The sequence below is a fragment of the Falco punctatus genome, assembly GCF_963210335.1.
Source record: "Falco punctatus genome assembly, chromosome: 5".
Classification (NCBI taxonomy): domain Eukaryota; kingdom Metazoa; phylum Chordata; class Aves; order Falconiformes; family Falconidae; genus Falco; species Falco punctatus.
This window is the reverse complement of record NC_137584.1, coordinates 8,591,047-8,616,041: the sequence shown is the minus strand read 5'-3', so window position 1 is coordinate 8,616,041 and position 24,995 is coordinate 8,591,047. Positions and strand designations below refer to the sequence as shown.

The window sequence follows — 24,995 nt, the reverse complement described above, 5'->3', positions numbered from 1 at the left end:
TAGCGTTTGAAGGACCTATATGACAGTATCAGCCAAAAGAGTGAAGGAAAGAAGAAATTAAAAGAGATGACAGAGAACATAAAAAATAAAATAACTTTTGGTATACTTACTCACACATGTACATGTTTAGTTGTTCTTCGGCATAATACATCATCTTCATCTACAAACAATATTTTCAAATTAAATCAAAACTAGTGGAAAAATGCATGTCTGTGAGAACTGGTATTTTCTGGGGGAAAAGATTAGACTTATGGAAGAAAAGAAATAATTTGTTTTGGATGTGTGGAAAAACTACGAAAACCTGTTTTTAATTGAAAAATTTCAAAAGTGGGGGTTTAATCATCATGAAGGAAAGTAATTTTCTACTGTCTTCCCTTTTGACATAACTTATTGCTTGTCTGTTTCTTGCAGGCATATCTCTTGGACAAATAGCACTCTCAAAAGGATGGGTTCAACAAATGGTAAGACTGCTACCACAACTTCCCCTGGCATTTATAATTTAGCTTCTTTCCTTCCAATTATTTATGTAGCAACTCATATTTTAAAATGACTGCTCTTAATTATTCACTATGAGAGTAGTGAAGCACTGGCACAGGCTGCCCAGAGCAGCTGTGGGTGCCCCATCCCTGGGAGTGCTCAGGGCCAGGCTGGATGGGGCTTGGAGCAACCTGGTCTGGCGGAAGGTGTCCCTGCCCATGGCAGGGGGTTGGAGCTGGGTGATCTTTGAGGTCCCTTCCAACCCAAACCATTCTATGATTCTATGGTTCTACGAGTAATCTCTTCTATTTATCATGTTTCATAAGCTGAAATTCCATATAAAAATCTAGGTTCAGTGAAGACTGTCTTGCCTATCTCTCGACTACCTCACAGATAATTTGATAAATCCTGCCAAACGTTGTGTCACGGAGGCCAGTAATCATTGAACTTAACCAACTGGCCCTGTAGCATCATAAGTCATCAAAGCTTTCTTCTCCAAAGAATAAGTGTCATCTCAGCATGATCTCTGTCTTATCTTTCTTTTTTCTCATTTGGCAGCAGCAAAATTTCCAAAAAGATCATCTCTGTCATTTGGGATGATCCGTTTTCCATGTCTCTGTTCCCTGAAGTGATGTTTCACGTTAAAAAAACAACTAAACAAACAAACAGACCCCTGAGATTTATTTCCATCTGTGTTATAATCAGATGTATCAATTTGTAAAGTTATACATTTCCTTTAAATAATCATCCGTTCCCACATGCTACATTTTTTTAATTGAAATCTTTATAGTCTTGCTAAGAGACTCGCTTGATATTTCTAAGGTTTGTTTGTCTTCAGAAAGAGAGAGTGATTAGTTTTCCTCTTTTTTTGTATCAAGGTATCAAGGGGGTGTTTTTCTAAGTCCCCCTTTAAGATTGCCAAAGGGTTTGTTGTTTTGTCCCAGGCAACAGAAAGCTTTCTAAATCTCTTCGGTCACTATCCTGATTTTTCTCTCAAGTCCCTTGGGAACATATTTTCTTTTTCTGCACTGGGATTTGGGAAAGGCTATTGCTTGCAGGCCAGTGACAGATGAGTCTGATCTTTTTTCAGGGGTTGTTAACCACAGTTCAGACTGGAACGTACTAATCACAGACTTCCCGATGTTACTTTGGTTTAACTGTACAGTTGAAAACTGTTGGCATCATTCCTGCAGCGGTTATTTTCCTACTGAGTGGCTGTATACATTTTGAAAGGCCAATTCAGCTGAAATTACAATGAAAGTAAATCTGAAAAGACACTTCTGTTCTTCATATTTCTGCTACCACCTTCTACTTTCAACTGTAATAAAAAGAAACTGTAATAAGCAATTTATTCAATAAATGCTGAGATCTTGGAAAGCATTTCTCACCAAAGCCCTTTAGAAACATATTTTCAGGTACAGCAAGGTACGTTCAGATTTTCATTTGGTCAGACTCAGGGCATCCTGCCCTGACTTCCAGCTCAGCTCCATAGCTATAGCTCCATAATGTCCCATCACATCTGTATGAGACCCATTGCACATTTATTAAACATGAAAAATGTTATAACTGTAGGAATTACTGGTATTATATGATAATAATTATTAATATTGTAACTGGTTATGACTTTCTTGAGCAAATCCAGTTTAAAAAGCAAAGACCAGACTGAGTCAACTAAGGCAAAACCAGCTGTCAAAGGCAGAAAGTGTGTAACAAAACATGTGCTTTTATTTGTATAAGTATACAAACAACATAAACACACATGTAAGCAATTGCCTTTCATTATGGTTGCTTCTCGTCTCTGTTTCCACTGGTCTCAGCTATACTTCCATTGTCATAATGTGGTTTGTTCATGTGTTCCCATCATTAGAGATGAGCTTCCTCCATTAACGTCAAATACGAATTTTGCTAGTCTCTTCACAAAATTAAAATCAGGGCCACGCTGGCCAGTCAGTCTCACACACAGCTGTAACAAACGCATACAGATGTTGTGATTTGGGGATTGCTAAAGGCCCTTTTGCCTAGGCAGAGTCTCTTAATGATTTTAACTACAGGGCATCCCAGTGACCGCCAGCAAAATGAACAGTTATTGCTTGAAACAAGGCTTTAGAAAATAAAGTGCTGGGAGCCTTTATTAGCACTCAGTCTAAACATTTGTATTACATGCAGTAAAAGAGGTAAAACTTACACTTGTTCAGGCTTTGTTAAGTCTGAAAAAAAAAAATTCCCCTTCATCAGGAGTGAATGGTCAATCCAGAAACAATATAAAACCCAACCTGCCCACGCTATCAGCTAACTATGGAGATGTAGGTATCTGGTCCGCATAGATTGTACTTTCTGCACTTTAACTTCCATTTCCCACTGGTTTACCATCTGATTTATGAAATGAACTACTCAGCTCAATGACAGCAACAAGCCACCAAAAAATTTTTTTTTTAAAAAATCCACTATATCAGTGGGAAGTTTTATGTGTGTTGCAGTTCTTTGCCTTTAAGAAAACAATCTTATATCCTGGTGTTAGGATGTCTGGCACAGTGTCCATGGTGTTGTTTTCATGAGTGTGTGTACAGTAAATAATCCACTGACCCAGCTTGGAAAGTGCAGCAATAGACATATACCACACATGTATTACATTAACTTGTGGTACTGTCTTGAGAACTTTTCTTAGGTTTTTAGCACCACCGTTGTGGTTAGATAAGTGATTCTGTTTTCTGTTTACGTTGAAGGTATAGGAACCTTGCCTTAGTTACTGAAGATTTTACTGTGTTAATCTGTTTGATGTTGGGAGACAGTACGCTCTGGGAGTGTAAACAGGACTCTCACCTCTCACATCCCTTTAGGAGAGTTGTGTTAGTTTCAGTTACTTTCCATTTACTAATGCTGAGACATGAGACAGAAAAGCCAAAGGCTCTCCTTAAAAAACCTAGCTAAGACTGATTTTTTGGCAGGCAAGAAAGTTACCTTTTTACTTATATATTAAATCCAGACTAAGTTGAAGCTATTGAAAGGAAAAAATAGAAGTTAATAACATCAGTGGTTGAGCATGCATGTGTACCATGTCCAGAATACATCAGCACTTTAAAAAAGTGATGCTAAGTGCTTCCATGCCTTCCTGCTACCTCGGTAGTGGCTGTGCCCCTCCCATGGCCCTTTGGAGTGATGTAGACAACAATACGAAGACAACAATAATAACTTCTACTGTCAAAATAAATCAGAAAAATTACATAGACGTATCTGTTGGACTACTTTGTAGTCCTTACCGAAGTGCAGAGCAGGGTTTCAGTCACTATGACACTGAAGGTAAGCTGCCCTTAAGTTAGTGAACTGAAACTGCAGAACCCACCCCAGTGTCAACAGGGCAGCCTGCTCCCCCTCCACTCCTACCTGGCAGCTCTGAAACACTTGCCCTGGAGGAGGCAATCTTCCCACTGAACAGGTGTGCTAACACAAGTGCACAGACCTGTCCCGAAGCACAAGATCCCAGAGAACTTGGCGAAAGTTCCCTTCTTTCCTTTGCAAGTTTGTAAAGCAGCAGCCTTCTGCACATCAGCGCCTCGAGTCACTAGGCACAGCTCATTATCTGCCTGTGATTATACCAAAACCCATAGCAGAACCAACTGCATTCAGACAGAGCAGAGGTGATTCCTCAGGATGGAGTCCATGAGTAAACGACAGACAAAGCTGCAACCATGTTTGTCCTAGGCACATGCTTTGGCTGGGAAAGAATAAGGAGTTTCAGTCCCTCACGTGAACCTGTCCTGGTTACAGGAATTGCTGCCCAGCATGAATATCCCTCATTACCAGACCCACCAGAAACAAGTATACCGAAGTGGTGAAAAAAGAGTAGGACAATGCACCTAAACCCTTCTTCCTATATAGATCAGCTTTAAAATACACAAGCAGAAGAGCATACTGGAAGGTCCTCTTCCATCTCTGAAAGGCTTTGTATTACCCCAGGACCTTCCAAGTGTGACTGAGCGTAATGCTATCACCAGCAAAATCTTTGCAGGCAATGCAGAATTTGCACAAGCACATACCATCATTAGGAGAAGAAAAGAGAATTACAGGATCAGACAGGGAGAAATTTCATTAAATGCAGCAACACATGCACATCTAAAAAACTAAAATAAAATCTAGAATTCACTAAAGGAGAATTAACCAAAAAAGAACAAGAGGTTTATTTATGTATTTTCAGGTGGAACAAATTCATCATAATGGTCACCCTTAAAAAGTATCAAGTAAATATGGAAAATAAATAATGTGACTCCAGCAGATGCTGTATTCTTCAGCTATTTTATGTGGGGAAACCATATCTGTTTCTCTACAGCATTAATTGGCAAGTTTTTAAATGAAGTTATGCCAAAAGCTTTTGTTAACCATAAAATACAAGAGTATAAGAGCACATGCCATGCCTTCTGGTCATAATTTTACTTACAGCAACATAAATCAGGAGTTGCTTCAGAAAAGCCGAAAAAGTTTTGTGCAAAAGAAAATGAAAGCCAGAATGCTCTGAGCTGATTGGGATACAGGTGTGAGGGTGTAACACCTCTTTCCTCATCATATCATGTATTAGGGTGATATAAAGTTGCCAAGAGCCCGGCTGTTCAATAAAGAGAAAAAAATATTGCCCCAAAGTGAAAAGGCAATGTGCCATGAACTTGGCATCTTCATGTTAGGTTTTATTCCTGCCCCAAATGTCTTGTCCCTTTTAGCCATCTGTCTGTGTGCCATACTAAATGAGCAGGGCCCGTGTTTTTAGAAGGCTGGTTTTCTACCAGTACTTCCAAGAACAAGGCTGTGGAACTAACACAGTACAGATACTGGCAACAAATGTTTGGTTTAGGACCCTTTCTTTACTCTCTCCCTCTTTTCTCTGTAGTTCAAATTAAAACTGGAAGAGTTTAAAAGTAATAAATGCTGAATCACCCTCATCTGCAACCCACAATTTCTTCATGAATCACTGAAATTCTCCTGAAGTGTGCAATGATGGGAAAAAAAAAAAAAAATCACACTCATGATTTGCCATGAAGTCTTGAGAGAAGAGCGCAGCTAAAGCCTTGGACGAGATGAACTAACTCAAATGCACTTATGCATGCTAAACAAAAAAATAAGAATGGTTATTCCTTCCTATTTGTTGGCTCCCATTAGCCAACTTTCTAGAATATCCCATTTTGCAGGTAAGTGTTATAGTCAGATGGTTGTGTGGTATGAATTACGGGGTCTCTCCTCAATGACCAGTGAGGAATAAAATCAAAGGGAATGGGTTGCGAGTCCAGCTGACCTCTTTAGGAGACCCTAAAGGTAGGAATACCGGGAACTGAGTGAGGATACATGGAAAACTGAGCACATCCCCACTCTCTTCCAACCACTTTTACAGGGAACTAGATGGTTTTTTTCTTATGGGAAACAAGGTTAACCTCTTTCTTTCTGGTCTTCTGAACCTCAAGCAACAAACCTAAATGATTCTGGGAAAAAAGTCTATAAAGTACAGTGTATAAACAGTTTAAAATTTCTGCTCTGTGCAAAATCTGTTCAAGCACTGTTTTTCCAAGAGACATTTCAATGTTTGCCACGGCCGTGTAGCTTCTCCCCATCGTAATGAATGTCAGCTTGCACTGGCCGTTGGCCATGCTCCATAAACTCCTTCTTTGTGGCTATTAGTACCAGATCAGAAACACAATCACTTCAAGATGCAAAGTGCTGAGAGGTCCCACCAAAACGCACACTCATGGAGTTGAACTCTGTCAAAAAACATCCTGTAGCAATAATGTTGTCCTGACAGGCTTTAAATAAGATTAAGTATTCTCTGTCCTCCAACAGCCTAACGCTAGCACAAAAACTGTGTCATGTGCACTAGCTAATTTGACAAAAATGTGACTCTCAGTTCAGACTGACTTTAAATCAGACCTGCCCCAGTAGGTGAGGCAGTGAGGCACAGAGTTACTCAATGTGGAAGGTCAGCCTGAGACAGAAATTTGGCTACAAATATGGTGTCAGTCAGACAGAGTGAAAACATTTTGACAGATGAGTTTTAGACCAGAAAATTCAATACCTGTCAAAACAAAAACATCTCAAGGGAATGTGTTAATTTTTAAGGCATTTTTCTGCAAGTGTAAAAATCTTTTCAACTTTTATTTACATTTTGGCAGCATCAAAATATTTTGTTTAGATATAGCTAAATTTTTTTCTTCAATTTTCATCAGATGGTTTTATGACATTTATTTTGACATCATATAGTAAAATGAGTACTTACTATAGCTGATAATTTTATATTATGTTATGTCAACATAATCATAAAATGCTGTCAAAACATTTTAATGTTTCCCAAGTCTTCATTCCTCAAGGACTTTAAGACATTTGGTTTGCTTTAACTCAGGATTAAATAAAGGAGGAAATAACTTAATTTCTCACTGGATGAGAATTTTCTTTTGTGAACTGCTCAAGATGCTGCACCTTAATTTTATAATGCCACATTTTAAAGAGTGTGTGTGGCACAAAAATCCTCCTCTACATGAAAATTACTGGAGGCGGTTCTTTATACTGACAAAAATAAAGGAAAATTGAACAAAAAGATAACTGTTTATGAATGTTGTTTTTCTCACATGCCTGAAAAGACCTTGAGTTTGAAGAAAACAAAGTGGTGGACTAATTAGAGAATTCAGCATTCTGGAGATATTGATGAAGACTAACTGAAGATGAATTTTGTCTCATTCTAATTCTAGCCTCGTGATCACTGTAACAACCCTAGCTCCGGGCTCTGAATTCCCAGTGTCACTACTCACATCTGCTTCTGAGGTGGGGTCAATTGTGAAGGCTTGTGAAGTGAAAAGTGAAAGTCTATAAAGGAAGAAAAAAGGTGTTGCAAGAGGAAGACATTACTGATGACTAGTATGTGTACTCTTAAGTTTTAGTTAATATAAAAATTAAATATTTTTCTATCTTTTATTTTAAAAAAATGTGGTTTTGTATAAAAGCATGTTTTTAAAAGTGTAGAACAATTTATAACCCAATGACCTCTCTTCTTATCCTAAAAAAGTGAAAATTTGGTCTTTTTCCCTAGCCACAATTTGATAATCCTTGAGAATTTGGAAGCAAAGAAGCAGATCTTAGTCAGACTCTCTGTTACCAAAATAGGTACTACTTAGAGTTATTCTAGCAACCTTGAAATTTTTGAAGGAAAAAAGTAAACAGTGCAAGGATAGTTTGAAGAGGTAAGGTTTAATTGTTCTTTACTTCAATTCTTCTTTCAATTTCCAGAAGTGAGGACAAGCATTTTAAAAGAAAGTCATTCTTAAGTCAGAATTGATGATATGTTATTCATCATACAGGGAAAAAGATACATTAAAAAATATTGCACATCCTTGAAAGATGGTAGCAACCTTTATGTTTATATGCCATAGTCCTGGAGTCAGTATCTTACAAAATGGCAGGCAAACTCCAGTTAATGCAAATGCAATAATGTGGTTTTTTTTCTGGAAAGGAGAAACATGCTGCAGAGGATTACACCCTTCAAGAAAGATGTTATGTAGGATGTTATGTACCCTTTAGATACGTCACGCACTTTCCCCTGTCCCTCACTTGAAACCAGGCTGGTAACCTCAACCAGTTTGTAATTGAAGGGGTAAAAGTCTCCTGTAAGTAAACTGTCTTATTAATCTTTCTGTCAGTTTTCAGTATGAAAGATAGAGAAAAAAGAAGGTTTTAGTTACTTTTTCAGGCTCTGGGCCAGCACACTAACTACCCGAGGAATGTTTTGCTCTCCCGTAGAACCAGGACTAAAATGGACAAACTTTCCCACAGATTCTGCCAATGTGTTTGAATTCTGCCTATAATAACAGTCCTGCTATTCCCAGTACCAGGCCTCTTGTGAGCAGACAACCTCAGCTCAGCCCAAATTACGTAAAGAATAAAAAGTTGTACTGAGATGTAAATTTTAAGTTTTTTTCCCCTTGTGTTTTTCTCAGATGTCGACTCAAACACTGCTAGCTTCTCCATCAGCACAACAAAAGCATATGTCTTTAAAACAAGTTAGAGGTGCTTGCTACCAGGGAAAAGCAGTCTTAATTAGCTAATAATATTTCAGTGTCATGCTACCAAGGGAAGACTAGGCAGTGCTCATGTCCTATGTGAGCTGAGCAAAGGGTTAGTCTAAACATGATAAATCAGAGATACAGGGCAAAGATGGCTTAAATTGTTCCACCTGGAAGTGAATAAGGCATCAATTTTTCATTTTTTGCTTTGGAAAGCCAGAAATAACTATAATGTTTATTGACTGTTTGGTTGTTTCCAGCAGTTTACAGTGTTTCCTAGATTAAGTAAATTACCATAAACTTAAGAAAAATATTGAAAAAATGTATAACATGTCTAATTTGTTTACATTCAAAAGCTGGATTTTTTTATTTTAACGAGCATCTGAGTTTGCCAGGAATTTCTAGACTCTGTGCCCTATCCATTTTATTTCAGTCTGTCTATCACAATGACCTTCTTTCTGCATAATTCATTATAAGAAAATATTTTTGCATGTAGAGGTTACTAAGGAGAAAAAATAACACTGAAAGCAAGGGTGTAATGGGTGGTTCTATGTAGATGTGATACTGGAAGGCAGATCTGAGTTAATACAGTTTTAAAACGAAAATCTAAATTTCATCCTTCTACCTCCACCCTTAGGAAAAAGCAGGATAGACAGTGAAATAGCAAATCGCTCAATGATCTATGTTTGTTTTACTACTGGGAAATAAAAGAAAAAATTACCCATTGTTAGTTAGAAGGTACGATTTCCTTTATGCTATAGAAGGCCATCCAGTAATGCAGCAATTCAGATTTGCACCTATGCAATAGTCCCGTTGCTGAGCTCCCATTCCCACCTGGAACCAAGTGGCAGCTTCCTGGCTGAACCAGCCTTCTGACGTTAGCTCTTGGTCTGCCACCCTTCCCCGGGGGCCGACAGCAGCCTGCCCCGTAAATGTCTCTTCCTTTGCCTGCAAAGGGCCAGGAGCTGCAAGCCTGAGCTGCGGCGAGCACCTCCACATGGTTCACAGGCATGGGGCTGAAGGACTCCTTTCCATCCACGTGTACATGGCCGACCTAGAGCCAGCAACTGTCTCTGAAGCTGAGGAAAAAGCACTTGAAAACTGAACTGTGGTGGAAAACGAGGGCACCCCGCTGTACGCTGTGGCCACTTTGCCAGATTGTCCTCCAGGCAGCAGCTCTTTTGGCACTGTGACACAACTTTGTTGACAGTTTCTCCACTGAGCAGGTCACTTTGCATGCCATTACCTCTTGCTGCAACAGGTAGCACGGCCAGGGGAAGGGTATGGCGTGAAGACCTTCCCTGTGGGCTGGGACACCTTGCTGTGGGTGCAGGCAGCCAAACATGGACTGGAGACACCTAATGGTTTCTCGAGATGAAGCTGGTGACCAGCACCAGGCTGGGATTCTGTTAGGCTTTGCTTCATCTCCATTTGGGCCCGGTTCCCAGCGCACCTGGTATGGGCCCAGCATTCAGTGCCACTTAACACACAGCACCACGTAAGAAACTTAATTACTGTAACTACGGGCTATGAGAAAAACAATCAGGATCAAGAATATACCCAATTGTGGCCAAAACACTTTCTGTGTTCATCAATACCTACCTGCTTTGGGACAGGTGAAGAAAGCAGCCTGGTCAGTGACTCCTCCTGTCCAATGCCTTTTCAGCATATTGGAGTCTATTTTCTGTATTTCTTCTACCTTGGTGCAGAGGTTTTCTCCTGGGGTTCATCCTGGGGGGATGCTTTGAGACCCAGCCTTGGCCTTGCCAGGAGGTTTGAGCAGAGTCCCAGCAGAGGTTGAGTCTACAGGAAGCCTGCACGGCTCTGTCTTCCTAACGTCACTGCCTCCACAAAACACTGCGCAGAGTAGCTACAAGTGTCAGGTGTAGATAAACAGCCTTGTAGAGTGGGAAGGGGGTGGAGAGAAAAAGCTCGCTATTGGAGATGTCTACCACAAAGGATTTTCTATTAACATTTGATTACATTTCACAGGACTTATTCCTGCAGTGCCCTACAGATAAGATATGCCAAAACACTGAGGCTTTCCCTAAACATAAATCCTACAGAGTGCAATCAAAGTGTCAGTAGCAAGCTCAATCTGTTCTGCTTGTGTGCTGCAACGTAACTGTAAGTGGGTTTAATCAAACTTAATGCAACCTGCTGCTTTTGGGGCACTGAGGGCCTGGGCTTGCCTCTCAGGATTCCTTCTAATTGCTTTGAATCTCTTCATTGTCTAATTAAATAACTATGGGGGTGGGAGGGGAGTGAAGATGTCACTAACAAATTTCCTGACTGTTTTCAAGTCATAGTTTTTATGCTACGCTCCTCTGAAAACACAAAATGTGGGAGTGGAATAAAATGTTCCAGCTAACTGAAGTGTCATTGTGACAGATGCCTTACTGTGGTTTCTCAGACTGCTGAAGATAAGTTATGGGGCAAAACTGAAGGACCACTTTATTCTCCACCACCACATTCAGCACTACTGCAGACATGAAAAATATTTTCTATTCTGTAGAAAACTTGGGGCAAAACCTTTAGTTCTGCATCCTGCTGCCTATCACCACCGCTTTCTAAACAGACAAGAAATATCAGCAGTACGTGGTTTGTGACATATGCATAAGCATACATATGCACACAAGTAGCAGAGAAAAAGGAAATATTTTAAGTCTAGAAAAGCAAACTGATTTAAGTAAAAATCAGAATTCTTCAAAGACTCTTAGGAGATTAAAAGGGGGATCTCCCAAATAAAGGGCTCGCCTTTTACAGGCTATTTCTGCAATTAATAAAACACATTCAAGAGCTTTATGTGTAACCTGCTACTGTCTTTTAAGGTAATCTTAGATTGGGAGATACCATTTAAACTTTGAATGGTCTCCAAACATAATAAAAATTCCTTGCATTTTCTGCAAGGCACAAAAGGACTGAAATACAGCCCATTTTTACATCTCCAGGTGCATTCATTCTGCCTTCTATGAAAAGAGAAACAATTGTGGTCTGACAACAGATCAAATGCTGGGATGGATTGTTTTCTTTCCTTCACAAGATATGCTTGAGGCAGAAGAACAGAGAGACAGATTCAAAAATCCACCTATGGCTCCCTGCTCCCATACAGTTTGAGCCACAGCCCTGCAGTGATCTAAAGGGATCATAAGGGAAATTTTTGGGGCAGCAAACTCACCCTGTACAGTCCAGGGAATACAAAGGGAAGCCAAATGGTGCCAAGAACTTACTCTGTGAGAGCAAACTGAGCTCAGCACTAATATGTGATCAGCATTTTAAGACACAAGACTCCGACGGTGATTATTATTAATGATACTTGAGAGTGTCTAAATAATGCTTAATGATATTTAAAAAGATTTCTGAAGGATCTTTGGTATGATTTATTATATTTTTATGTTAATAGTGAAGAAAATTTATTTTCAATATGTAAGTTGTAGCCAGAAGAAAGTAATTTATCATTTAAACAAGCACAGCCAAATTACAGCTCATAATTTATTAGATGGGAGCATCTAATCTCCCTGAAATGTAAATATCTTGAGAGATTTTTGTTCATTTTCCTTGCCTAAAATCAAAGAAAGAAACAATCAGATACGAGTCACTTGGCAAGCTGTGGCTTTTCACAAAACCAATTCTTACTCTGATAAGAAAGGAACAATGCAAGTTCCAAAATACTTCTGATTACTCAGACAAGAACGCTGTATATCAAATTAGCTAAGAATAGATGAAATAAGATTCATTTTGAACAAAATCCCTCTAGTGTCATGCCATTGTTGTCTGGCACTCATATTTTGCCTACAGTTAACAAGATTACGTATCAACGCCTGGATTTATTCACTGAATTTTATGCCCTTTGATTTTCCCTTCCCAGTGAAGGCTGAGCATTATACTCGCATGCTGTAATTGCTAAAGTGTTTGTGCCTGTGACTAGAGCTATTTTGTCCAAGCCATGACATCCACTCCAGTCACTGACATAGCCAATCCAGTATTTTTTTGAGTTGTTTCCTCCCCATCTTCTTTATTGGGTAGCACAGTTCCCTCTTGCTGCAAAAGCCAGGGCTGGGCAACTAGTGGGAAAAACTGTTCACAGTCAGTGTGTTAAAAATGATAAAAGTGACCAACAGTACTGTTCCATGAAGTAACAAATTTTGCAGAAAGATAGGCATACAGCATTTGTGCCATGACACTGTACATTGCAGCTTTCTATTTTCACAAGTCATTTTGAAGACAGATGTTCAGCATCCTCCCAAGTCTTCACGTGAATAACTCCAGAGGATCTAAAATCAAAACTACGATGCACAGTAATGTGAAGACAGCAGGAGAAACCTGTATTGCATTGTCTCCAGGAAGGTGGTATGGCACCACATGTGAAAGGACTTCGACAGAATATACCAGTGTCAACTAAACAGACCCAAGGCCACCTCCAGTTTTTGCTGTCTTGTATGACCTGCTAGCAACTGCTATAGTAAACTTGCAGCAAAAGGTTGGGCTCCACTCATTTCCTTCTTCCTTCTAGCTCTTTGTTTTCAAGCGATTAAGGGTCATTTACTCTGTTCCCACACATGCCAACAGACTATCGCTTTATTAATTCTTCACATCATGCCCATTATCAATCAAATTCATTACACTCTTTGAAGTATACCAGTTATCTACTGGATTTCTCTTCTTTCTAGGTGGAATGTGGGGAAAAAAATGAATATTTCTAAAAATTAAAAAAAAACAAAGGCAACTAAAATCCACTTTCCATTCCAGCAGAGAAAGAGGTCTTCATTCTGTTGTCGTGCTTCAGGCGGTATCACTAATAAACTTAAAATGCTACTTACTTTTGCAAGTTGATTAAAAAAAGGAGGAAACTCCTTCCACAAGATCAGGAACTCACTCTGTCCTACTTAGAAGCTCTACACCTAATGTTTTCAACAAAAGCCTGTTGTTCCTTCATCATGCCACTGATCAACCAAGTACTTAATTCCTAAATAAGCTTTAATTTTTACTTATTTTTTATAAACTTTATCATTGTTAAAATGGAGTGAAAATAAATATAGCTCTTTGCTGAATAATGTTAGCATTCACTATCATTCACATCTTTGGGATATTTTTTTTTGAGAGCTTTTGCCACTGTCAATTTTATACTTCTTTGGCAGAAAGCTCAAATTGCTAGATGTATTAAATAAATATGCCATTTATAAACACATGGTTGTTTGGGTTTTTTTCCCAAATACCAATAAAGATGACAAAGAAAGCTACATCTCGAGTAAAATGCATGGATCAGCAATAAATTACATAGCTTGCGACAGTGCTCATTCTGCTCCCTCCTTAATGTCAATGATTTTTATATCTCAGTTTTGATTAGTGGATATGGAAAATAAAAGGGGAGTTTGGGGGGTTTTGTTGGGGTATTGTGGGTTTTTTTTGTTTCGTTTGGATCGATGGGCTTTTTGAGCATTGAAAGAAAGATTCTTACTGGTCTATGGACCAAAAAGGTGACCCACTTTCCCTATTTGAGCAACAAAGAAAGCAGACTTCCTTTATAAAACACCTTTGCAGCCAGTAGAAGTGATGCTTTCCTTCAAAAGTAGGTCTGAACATTGATCCAGCCTCCAAGAGACTTATTATGTACACCTTCTCCCCTCATGGTCTCAAAGGCTGGATTCACCTCTATGAATATCCACTATCCAAAAGAAAGGCATTCGGATAAGTTACTCATCTGGATTCCTTCTATAATCATCACAAAGGGATGATTGATCACAGTATGATTGATCCCCTTTGAAAACATAAGTTTAAAATAAAATTAATTGCTTTCTGGAGAGACATCACCGTCACTTGACCATGGGGTGATCACAGACACCTACATCTGAGACCACTAAAGTCAGCAAAATCCATCCCATTCTTATGCAGCACAGACACTCATTTCACTTTTCCAATAAGTCATTTCTTTCCTCTTTGAATTTAGCGATATTTTTTTTTTTAATTCCTGACATAGCTGTAACATTCAGGCACTTTTATTCCTTCTTACTAACACTGAATCTAGTATCCCAGCTCAAGGAGAAAAATAAAATCACCAGCCTGCCCATAGCATCACCTTTCCTCGGTCATGCAAAGGCCAAAGCTAAGGTACCTCTCCTTTCCCACACTTCCCAATTACCTACTTGGTCTCAGCCAAAATAGAAGAGAATAAGCTCTGGGAAGTTTTCCCTGCTGCTGCCTTCCTGTTCACACACCTGACACCTCTGTACTGTTCTGCATCCATCCAGTCTAGCAAAGTCTGTGCATCTCCTCCATGCTTCCTAAGGCTTGCCAGCAACCTTGAAGACTACGCTCTCATCCTATCAAAACTAGTCTGAACAAACCCATTATTTATACATATATATAATGTTTATAAGGCACAAATACATATGACAATATAGGTTGAAACGCACCATACCTGTACCTATTGACCCAGTTCCTCACAACACATCTTTCCCTGTAACACTATGCCCTAGTAAGACATAGTGGAGAAAACGCTTTGCTATGACCAAAGCCTTCCTCTTCACAAAGCCTTCCAGGTCCCTGGTTCCAGGAAGCCTTATTTAGGTATTTAGCATATTCTTTTACCCATCTGACACAGATATCCTGAGTTAGAATAGAGTTGCTTAAAACCATACATTTAGGGCCCTTCTACTTTGCATGTGTGAAGTTCAAATGCACTTTGCCCGCTTAAAAATAATTTCTGTAGGTCTCTACAAGAGTCTGCTAGAGACTTTTTGTTTGGATTGCCTTATACAGCTAAACCAAAAGGGGTTTGAATACTTAAACATTATACTTGCCTCTGTATTTAGCACTTTTGACCAGCAGATCTGTAAGTGCTTTAACAATCACCCATTTGCACACACAGAAAACTGAAGCTCTGAGGTGTGCAGTGATACTTTCTATCATGGACTTGGCACTCACACGTGTTCCCCTTCCCTTCTCTGCTGTGTAAACAAATGGAAAGAGGGAAACCCAGCCAGTGGAAATATATTAACTGAGTTTTAGTAATTTTGTTCCAAATGTTTTGGAATATCTAATGAACTCTCTGAAGCTATATTCATTGTCTTTCAGCTGCTTGACATATTTCTCAGTTAATTTAACATTTGTAAACACACACAATAAATGAATTTTTAATGTTATATTTGCATGTGAAGTCCTGGCTGTACTGTAAGCTTCATTTGTTTAAGAAAACCAAATTCTCATTAGCGGAGAATGACAGTATAAGCAAAATCACTGCTTGTAAACAAAATTAAAAAAAAGAAAACAATACATGTAAATGCACACATACAGAAAAACAATGGTGCTGAACTTTCTGGTGGGAAAAATGTATAACATTTTTGTGAAGTTCTAACATTATTTCTGTGGGAAAAAAATGCAAATTAAGTAAACATTATTTAAAACTTTTTAAAGCACTTATTATATTACATTTGGAATTAGCATACAGATGAGTAAATAAAATCATAAAAGAAAAGTCTTCTTTGTGCAGATAAAAGGGAGCAAACATGCATTAATTCCTAGTAGAAAAACACAGAATTTATTTAGCAGTTATGAGGAAAGAGACGAGACATTACTTTCTGAGTAGATCATTTTTTATGTTGCAAGTCCTGCTGTAATACTGGATGTCCAAGACAAGCACATTTTCAGAGAGACACCATTCGAAAAAATCTTTTAATATTAATATAAATGTAGGAGTTTCTTATTTTCTTCTGTGGCTCACAGGGTTCAAGATGTTAGAAGGAGTATCACGTAAGTGGAGAAAACCTTCCCTAAATGAGGCACACATGGTTTATAGACTTCCTGGTCAGTTGTCACATCTAGAAAGAGATTTCAGTACTTCTTAAAACAGTTTAAAGATGGTAACTTTGGCTTTCTAAGTTCATAAGTCTTACAAAAGCAGTGAGAAAAACAATTCTAAAATGAGAAAAATGTAATTATTTATGCTTATGTAGAAAGTGCTAACCCACCAGTGTGTAATTTTATAGCAAGGTCTAGACAGTAAAAAGTGGCCAGTAACCGTAAGTCTTTCTGGTCAGAAGTATCATAAATGATCCTAAGTACCTCTGAAAGAGAAGATTTACTGTGCAATTTTTTTTATTCTACCACACAAGATAATAAGGATGGGGTACAAAATCAGTAACTGTACGAACTGCACATAAACAAGGAAAAGGAAAGTATCTGCCACGTGCCCCATGGGCAGCAACATGCAAAGCAGTACGCTGTTCTGATGCCTTTTACATAATTTTCGGAAAGTGTGCCTTAAGAATAAATCTCTGAGGCTTCCTTTTGGGAATCTTTATGTCTCTTCTAGTAACATACTTTTGGGTGAAGGTCTCTGAAACATGAAATAATATGTAGTGTACTCAGCTTCTGTAATACAGCCTGTAAAGATCATATATTTTTCTTTTTCTCCTTAGCACCAGTGAGATACTGGGCTTCCTATAGTTGTAATAATACAAGGCGACAGTCCTATTACAAACACATGTTAAGCATGCCATACAACGCTTGTGAATGAGGCAGCACCGGCACAAAATCGATGCTGACTCTCCCACCAAAGGGAATCACCCTATTCTTACCAAATAGGGTCACTTACAAAGTACTTGGACTAAAGCAGAAAGACAACTAAATAAAACCCATCTGACTTCTGGACTTCTTCCTCTGGGCAGGAGTCACTCATCAGCATCTGTGCAAGTGTAGATGGGCTCAGCCTCAGCCAGGGGGTGATCAGGCTGATCTGCCAGATTCCCAGAGGATGTAATCCTTTAGATCCCCTGGGAGTATGCATCATTCATTCAAACTACTCTGAATCGCATGTAAAGTGCTATTCTTCCAGCCAAGTGGCTACTGAAAGCTCCTCTACGGACCTTGTGTTTTTCTATCCAAGAGCTGTCTCATGTAATCTGCTTCAACTGCACTAAGAACACCCTCTTCTTCCTTAGAGCCCTCACATTTCGGTGGCAAAGTCAGGCCTTTTCTTGCTTACTCTCCTTCCAGGCATCCAACATGCGCGTGGTGCTCAGTTCACTGCGGGAGGTGAGGTATGAATGTTTCAGTCTGAGGAGGCAGAGAACCCAAAATCTTCCCTTTCAGGATGACTGCCCAGCTATGGATGGTGCTATTTCTTCCATGTAACAGGAGAGCCCTGCTCAGTTAAGCATTTACCCTCAAACAAGGGACTGCAACATCTGGTTTCCAAGTGTACAGAAATGTCTAATGAGCTGCTGACCTCAAACACCTATGCCCTACGAGGTGTGATGTTTCAGCCGGTTTTGATGACCAGCCCCAGATGCATTGCTGCTTGGCAGGAGCATCCCTCTGTACATAACCCTCTGAGGCACTGTGCTCCTTCTCTCACGGAAGTCAGAAACCAAGAAGTACCTTTTTACTATCTTCACATCGCTGATAGGAAAAACAGTAAATTTTGTTTGGCTTCCACAAGTAAAGCAATAGGTTTCTTCAATCTTAAGACCTCACCACAACACTAAAGTTAAGGTATAGGTATTTTTGACTTTGATATTCATATTCACCCACAAATACTTTAAATACAAACAAGAGAATATCAAAGCATCATTATAACTCAAGAGTTAAGCAAGCGTTTTTCTGCAGTTTAGTGATTGCAAGCAGTAATAAAATAAATTTGAGAGACAGCAAACTGACAAAGTAGTAGCATAGTCCTTAGGAAAAAAAACTTGATGAAAAGAGGAGGTCCTGACAGTCCAGGGTGCAAAGATTTGTGCTGTCTGCTAGGACACAGGATGATACCAATGCTGTTGCTCCTGAAGCATGCACTGGCACAGTGATACTGGGATGCCTGATCCATTCATCCCAGGTGTTTCTCTGGTGGCAAGGAAGGCACCACTGGTCTCCCAGTCCTCCTGTTCAAGGAATTTCATTCAACACATGTGGCATGGTCAGAAACAGGTTTGGTTTGTTGTCCTGCTAAAGGTCATGGTGACCAAAAGGTACCCCCCAGGCAGCCCTGATTACACCACTTGCATACCTTTGCATACCTTTTCCAGTTTCTTGACCTCACTTTTCCCTACTCTTGTCCCTGCTTTTGTCATCTCCATCCTCTCAAGACTAAAAAAAATATAATTACTTCTTCTGCCTTAGTCCCAGTTTTGCTGCCTCTGTAACCAAATTTGGTGGCTTTGATACCATTACCTAGGTATTCCTGGCTTTATATGCTGTTTCTGGTATGGTTACCCCAATACTCCTGGCTTTGTGTGACTGTATTCGCCAAAATCCCTAATTTTCTCCTTTAATTACCTGTGAAATCCAACCAGTTCTTAAGCAACTCTCTCTTAAACATCTGTGAAATCCAACCGCCCTTCACAGTGCTATCTGTAACCTTTGTCAGGTTCATGCATTGTTGTCAGTCAGGTCCAGCAATTCCAGCTATGCTGCCTCCAGTGATTTCTCACATCCCTTGTAGTTATCTTCACCTGGGGCCAGGACCCCACCACCTGCCTGCAGCCCTGACATAATCAAGATGTCCCTTGGCCTGCATACAGGTGCCAGGTGTATGTTGAATGGCTCAGCCAAACAAGAAAGAAGATAAACTAGTTGTACAGGAGGGAAGAATGGAGCTCAGGTGCAGAGCATCTATATGGTGTTTTGCCATATGCAAGTCCACAGGATAAAGGAACAAGTCTTTTCTTATATATTTTGAGAGTAGAATTCATCCCATCTAGTGTGAACTACCTAAAATTTATCCAATAAAGGCATTGGCATTTTCTTCTGAACTCAACATAAAAAAATTAACAAAGTTAGAAGTTTGTCGCTTGAGTGATCAGGAATTTTTTTTTTTCTCTGCAAGTTGTAGGTATCCTCTGTAATGTTATTTCTTTTGCCAATTCCATCAGCTGGTTTTCTCAGTCTCTTCTTTCTTTCTTTTTCTTTTCTTTTCTTTTCTTTTTTTTTTTTTTTTTCTTCCTATCCCCATGTGAAAATGCTAGATGAGCTTAAAGAGAGGCAGAAGTGGAACAAAAATCTGGGGCATTAATCTGCATTCCTTGCTTCCAGCACTGGGGACAAAGAGAACTAGGAAAGAAGTGGTGGTTGTTTACTAGGTTTGATTGACAGAGCTATTGCCTTCTTGCAGTTTCATAGATGAGGTCATCATGCTGTGTAATTTTTGGGACAGATGGTGGAATTGGGACAGACAACAAAGAACAGATGGCCAATGAGAAGCACCAGAATAAAACCATGTGGTTTGGAGCTGGACAGCCTAGTCCTTCTGCATCAGACAGTTTAAGTGTTAATTTATTTCATGCTAAATTTAGGTTTTCTTGTCTTGTAACAGCTACAGGTAGTGTCATTTAGACATTTAAGTTCAGCATTTTGTCTTCTCAGGTAAACATTTTAACTTACTAGGGTAAAATTAAACTAATTTTGTCTTTTTTTGCATTTAAACATTAGTTGAAAATGGGGAAAAATTTAAAAGAGGTATTCTATTCTTTTTTCCAAAGATAGTAAGGAAATTTTAAAACATTTTAAAAAATTATTTTCACTGTTTTTCACTCTTCCCACTTGTTTTGCTAGGAATACTGGTATCATAGCTATAAGTTAAGGAAGTACTTGTATACAAAGGTGCAGGAGCAGTCTGCAAACTAGGACCATGCATGGCAATCAGTTAGCTGAGGGGAATGTGCTCGAGCTTGTCTAGACAACAATTAACATGATGAGGCATGTTTACAGAGCACAGGGGAGTGGGAGACGGATGGCGCCAAGGAAAGATAACACCTTGCAGTTAATTGATGGTAGTTAACCACCAATCAGGGATTGCCTAGTATGCAAGGCTTAGCTTCAAGAACCAATTAGTTTAAAACGCGCAGCTTCTGAAAGTCTATAAAACCTCGTGCTTCTGTACAATAAATTGACATTTGCTTGCATCAAGCTGCGTCCCGTCTCTTCATTCGCCGCAAATTGGTGACCCCGACGTGATGCGTTTAAGGATCTGACGTGAAGGGCTCTCGAATCGCCTATCTGAGCGACATGCAGCGAATCCCACAGAACTTTGAATGATCTGCTGAAAGGAAGCAGGAGCCAGCCTGAAATCCCTCCGGAGTTGAGAGGTGAGCTGTGGGAAATCCGTAATGGGGAATCAGGCTTCGTCCCCAGAAAGAGACGTATATGGACTCATGAAGGGTCTTCTAGTCAGATCAGGGAGTCCGTGCCTCAGTTTCCTCAAATGGTGACCCCTATGGTGGTGTTCCGAAGCCTTGGAAGAATAAGGACGGAACTGGTCGATAAAAAAGACAGCTCGTGGAAGAGGGCTGCGTTCCGGAGGAGACGGCTTGGCTGAACGATCGTCTGGCTGTCTGGACCAGGCGGACAACCTAAACCCCGAGGATAACACCTGTATTCATCGAGACAGGTGAGCAGCCAAGAAACTTTAGAGACTTTGAAAGAATGAAAGTGTGTACATACAGCAGCCAATTGTATGATGCTGCCGCGGAGGGGAACTCCGTGTCGGGAATGCATTTAGCATCTTGGTGGCAAATTCTGACTACTCTTTGCCAAGTGTGGACTAATTCTACTAACGGTGCTAAACCAGAGGAAGCTGTAAATTCCACCGACAGCACGACTCTTCTCAAGACACCGTCAACGATGGCGATTCTGTCCACGCCTCCTCTGCCCCCAGAGCTTCTGTCACTGATTGCAGCGACCCTCACAGCACAGGAGCAAGCACGGGAACAGGACAACTTGGACAGTGATTCCATTGACACTGATAAACCTTTTGATCCAGGTCCTACAGATCTGGAAAAGGAGCTAGACCTTTCCCCCACCCCCTTGTCTCTCCTGATGCATTGATTGTATTTTTGGGGAGGGTGAAAGGGAGTCTGAGGGATTGGTGGCAGGAATGCAAGTGGGAAACACTTCAGTGATGGGTTTTGGGAGTCGCTATGGCATGTTCAGTATTTTGTCAGACAAATCAACCTGCAGAGTGGCAGCCTGTGCAATACGAGGCTGTTAAAGAGTTAAGCAAAGCAGTGCGGGAAGGGAGGATTCATAATACATTTGCTATGTCCCTTCTTGAAGTGATGGCAGAGCCTTATACGCTCACACTGCATGATTGGAAGTTATTGCTTTGTATGGTACTAACTGATACAGTATATGATGTGGTTATCTGATTTTTGTGAGCTATGTGTAGTGGCCTTGATTGAAAACCTTAATCGGGGAATTGCTGTTAACTATGAGCAGTTAGCTGGAGCAATTAACTGTGCCGATTCTGTGACTCAGGCAAGGTATCCCAGGGACAACCGTTTGCAAATGAATGAGATGGCTATTAAGGCAGTCAGGATGGGGAGTCTTGCCACAGTCTTGCAGGGTCCTAGAGAGTCGCTAACTTTAATACTAACTTGATTGATTGGATTCAGAATATTTTGCAACAAGTCGAACATCAGAAGCTCAAGGGTTGCTTTTAAAACAACTAGCTGTGATAATGCCAATGAAAATTGTAAATGGGCGACTTTCACAATCGCAACCCCAACATGTGTCAAATGATTGTAACGCAGAACTCACAGCAGACTGTAATTCTCAGGCTGAGTTCTAGAATGCAGCATAACAGATTTTTGCTTCGCTAATCTCTTCTGTAAGAATAGTACACGCTCTTAACTTGCTTAGTAAATTAGGCTGCTAGCTTGCTAAACAAAGTAATACTACAAATACTGTTCGTTTTTTTTTTTTTTCTGGCTTATTAACAGATGTTAATTCTGTCCATCATATGTTGCTACAGAACCGAGTTGCTATTGATTTTTATTATTAGCACAGGGACACAAGTGTGAAGACTTTGATAGGATGTGTTACGTGAATCTGAGTGACCACTGTGAATTAATTTACAAAAGTATACAAAACTCAAAAGCCTTAAAACAAAGATGTGCAACAGAGCCAGGGACGGGGTGCCTTTGGTCTCTTCTCACGGCTGGGAAACTTTGGGCCATGACTCAAAAGTATTACAGGATTTATTATAATTATCTTTAACCACCTTATTGATGTTTGCCTTATGTCTCCCATGCTTTTTTTTCCCTGTATTCAGTGTTTAGTTGATTGTAACATAAAGCAGGTCATGGTCACCCAGCCTACACACACCCTTTGCCTCTTTGCAATTAAGCAAAAAAGGGGAGGATAGAGAATGTCTGAGGAGATATACAGGAGAGGAAACTGGAGAATATTTGACCTAACGAGATGAGAGAACAGCTAGGTATTGTGAAGGAGAATAGGAAAGATAAACATGGTTATCTAGTGTTTCATAGGTGTCTGCATGCTTGTAGAGATTTATAGCTATGTAACTACATGAATGATTTCTGCCCTGAGCCTGGTGGAGCATACAGCTGCGGTTTGTGTCCGGGCTCAGAGATGTAAATAGGGGCTTCTCTGTTATGGTAAAAGTGTTTCTCTGCGTAAAAAAGAGAGGGAATGAAGGGAATGACCCCAGAGGTATGTTCAGAGAAGGCATGCTATGTTTCGAACTTTTTGACTGAACCAGTTCTTGTTTGGTGGGCCTTTCCACCTATGTATAATGTTAATCCAAAAGAAGATGATATTGTTTACACTTTGAGTGTCGATAATTGTCTTTTTGTAGATGCTAATGTAGTAGGAGGCTACGATGGGAACGTATTGCAGTGGTTCTTCTCTTATCCGGAGTAACAGCAGGGAAAGCATTAAAGAGTTAAATCACCTTGTTTGGTAGGCAGTTAAGAATGTGAGTCAAAATTGCCACTGCTTTTTGTTGTTGGTTCAAGGATATGGCTGTGAGGATTTTGATGGTATGCGCTGCGTGGATTTTAGGCGCCCCATTGCAGCAACATGTTATCAAAATCTGAGAAAATTTCAGCCTTTTTGGCATCCATTCACTCAATTGGCAGTATTGGTTGTTTGCTATTACCTTGGTTGCTGTCATGTTTGCAAGGGCCCTGCAGAACATGGCAAACCTGGTACTAGCTGTTCAAAAACAAAAAGGGGAAATTGTAAAATTGTACGGAACAGAGACAGTGGGTTATTTTGACACTGACAATATGTCTTAGTTGCTTTTTTATTTGTTCTATTACTTATACCTTGTTTTTACTCGTTCGGTTTCAAAGGTTCTTTTTGTGCAACAGGAAGGGGGAGATGCAGGAGCGGTCTGCAAACTAGGACCATGCATGGCAATCAGTTAGCTGAGGGGAATGTGCTCGAGCTTGTCTAGACAACAATTAACATGATGAGGCATGTTTACAGAGCACAGGGGAGTGGGAGACGGATGGCGCCAAGGAAAGATAACACCTTGCAGTTAATTGATGGTAGTTAACCACCAATCAGGGATTGCCTAGTATGCAAGGCTTAGCTTCAAGAACCAATCTGTTTAAAACACGCAGCTTCTGAAAGTCTATAAAACCTCGTGCTTCTGTACAATAAATTGACATTTGCTTGCATCAAGCTGCGTCCCGTCTCTTCATTCGCCGCACAAAGGTCACCTTCATCCAGCATTAAGGGACATATCTCAAATCCAGCTTTATTCATTTCTGATTAGTAATAGCACCATACAGAGAATACAGTCAGAATACAATATAGTGGAATGACTGTGTCAATCAGATACAAATTTGGAAGGTATTTTCTCTCTGATGCATCTCAATAAACATGGCATTAAAGCATTATGGGATGGGAAAAGATATGCGTGGACCAGAATGAAAACTCTTTTCCAAAGGAGGATGGTAAACAATTCTTTTACTGTTAGAAATAGAAATTCAGTAAAGTCACACTGATTTTCATCAGTTGAATTCATATATGCTTTTAAACAGTGATTCCATAGCCATTCTGGTAACACAAATTTGATGAAAGTAAGCATTCATTTTTTATTTTATTTTTACCTGGAAGAGCAACCTTTGAAGATCTGCAGTGAAGTAAGCTGCAGAAGTGTAACAATATGTCTTTCAAAGAGCTCAGTCTTCTGTATTTTTATAAAACACACTTCATAAACCCCAACTTTGGTCTTATTAAACACCGGTACCAGCATAACTTTATCTGTTCCAGTGGACTTATTGGTGCTTAATAGTAGATTACATGGCCAGAGTCAGCAATGGTGGTTTTAAATGGCACAACCAACTTCTGATTACTCATTTTAATGAAATAACTAAGAGTTTTAATTGAAAACAGAATAAGTTGAAGAGAACTGGAAAGAAATTTAATGAAAATTAGCATGGCTAACTTTAGTGGATCTCAGCCCACCCAAAGTGAAGAAGCCTAACTGGCAAAGGTTAATATTACCTCAAACAAGGCCAAGAAAAGACACAGCTTCTTTCTCACTGTGAACTTCAATACACAGGGGGAAAAAAAATAATATTACAGTACGGTTGCTGGAGCCAACCTATGTTCTGGGGGCCTGGATACCTGAAGTCTGTTTGTTTTGCTTTTGTTTACATTTTAAGTTCTGCAAATACTGATCCTCTTCTGCAAAATGCCTTTTACCTTAAATCATTTTTCAGTAAAAAAATCTATTTTAAAAAAGAT

General features: G+C 39.7%; 1 long non-coding RNA gene across 1 annotated transcript in view; it reads left to right on the top strand.

Annotated features, from left to right (window-relative positions):
* Nucleotides 1–23,971, top strand: part of LOC308064125 — a 42,744-nt gene extending 18,773 nt beyond the window's left edge. The window contains exons 2-3 of the long non-coding RNA XR_013928214.1: nt 412–20,096; nt 23,958–23,971. This is a non-coding gene — a long non-coding RNA (uncharacterized lncRNA). The remainder of the gene's footprint in view (nt 1–411; nt 20,097–23,957) is intronic.
* The last annotated feature ends 1,024 nt before the right edge of the window (nt 23,972–24,995 follow it).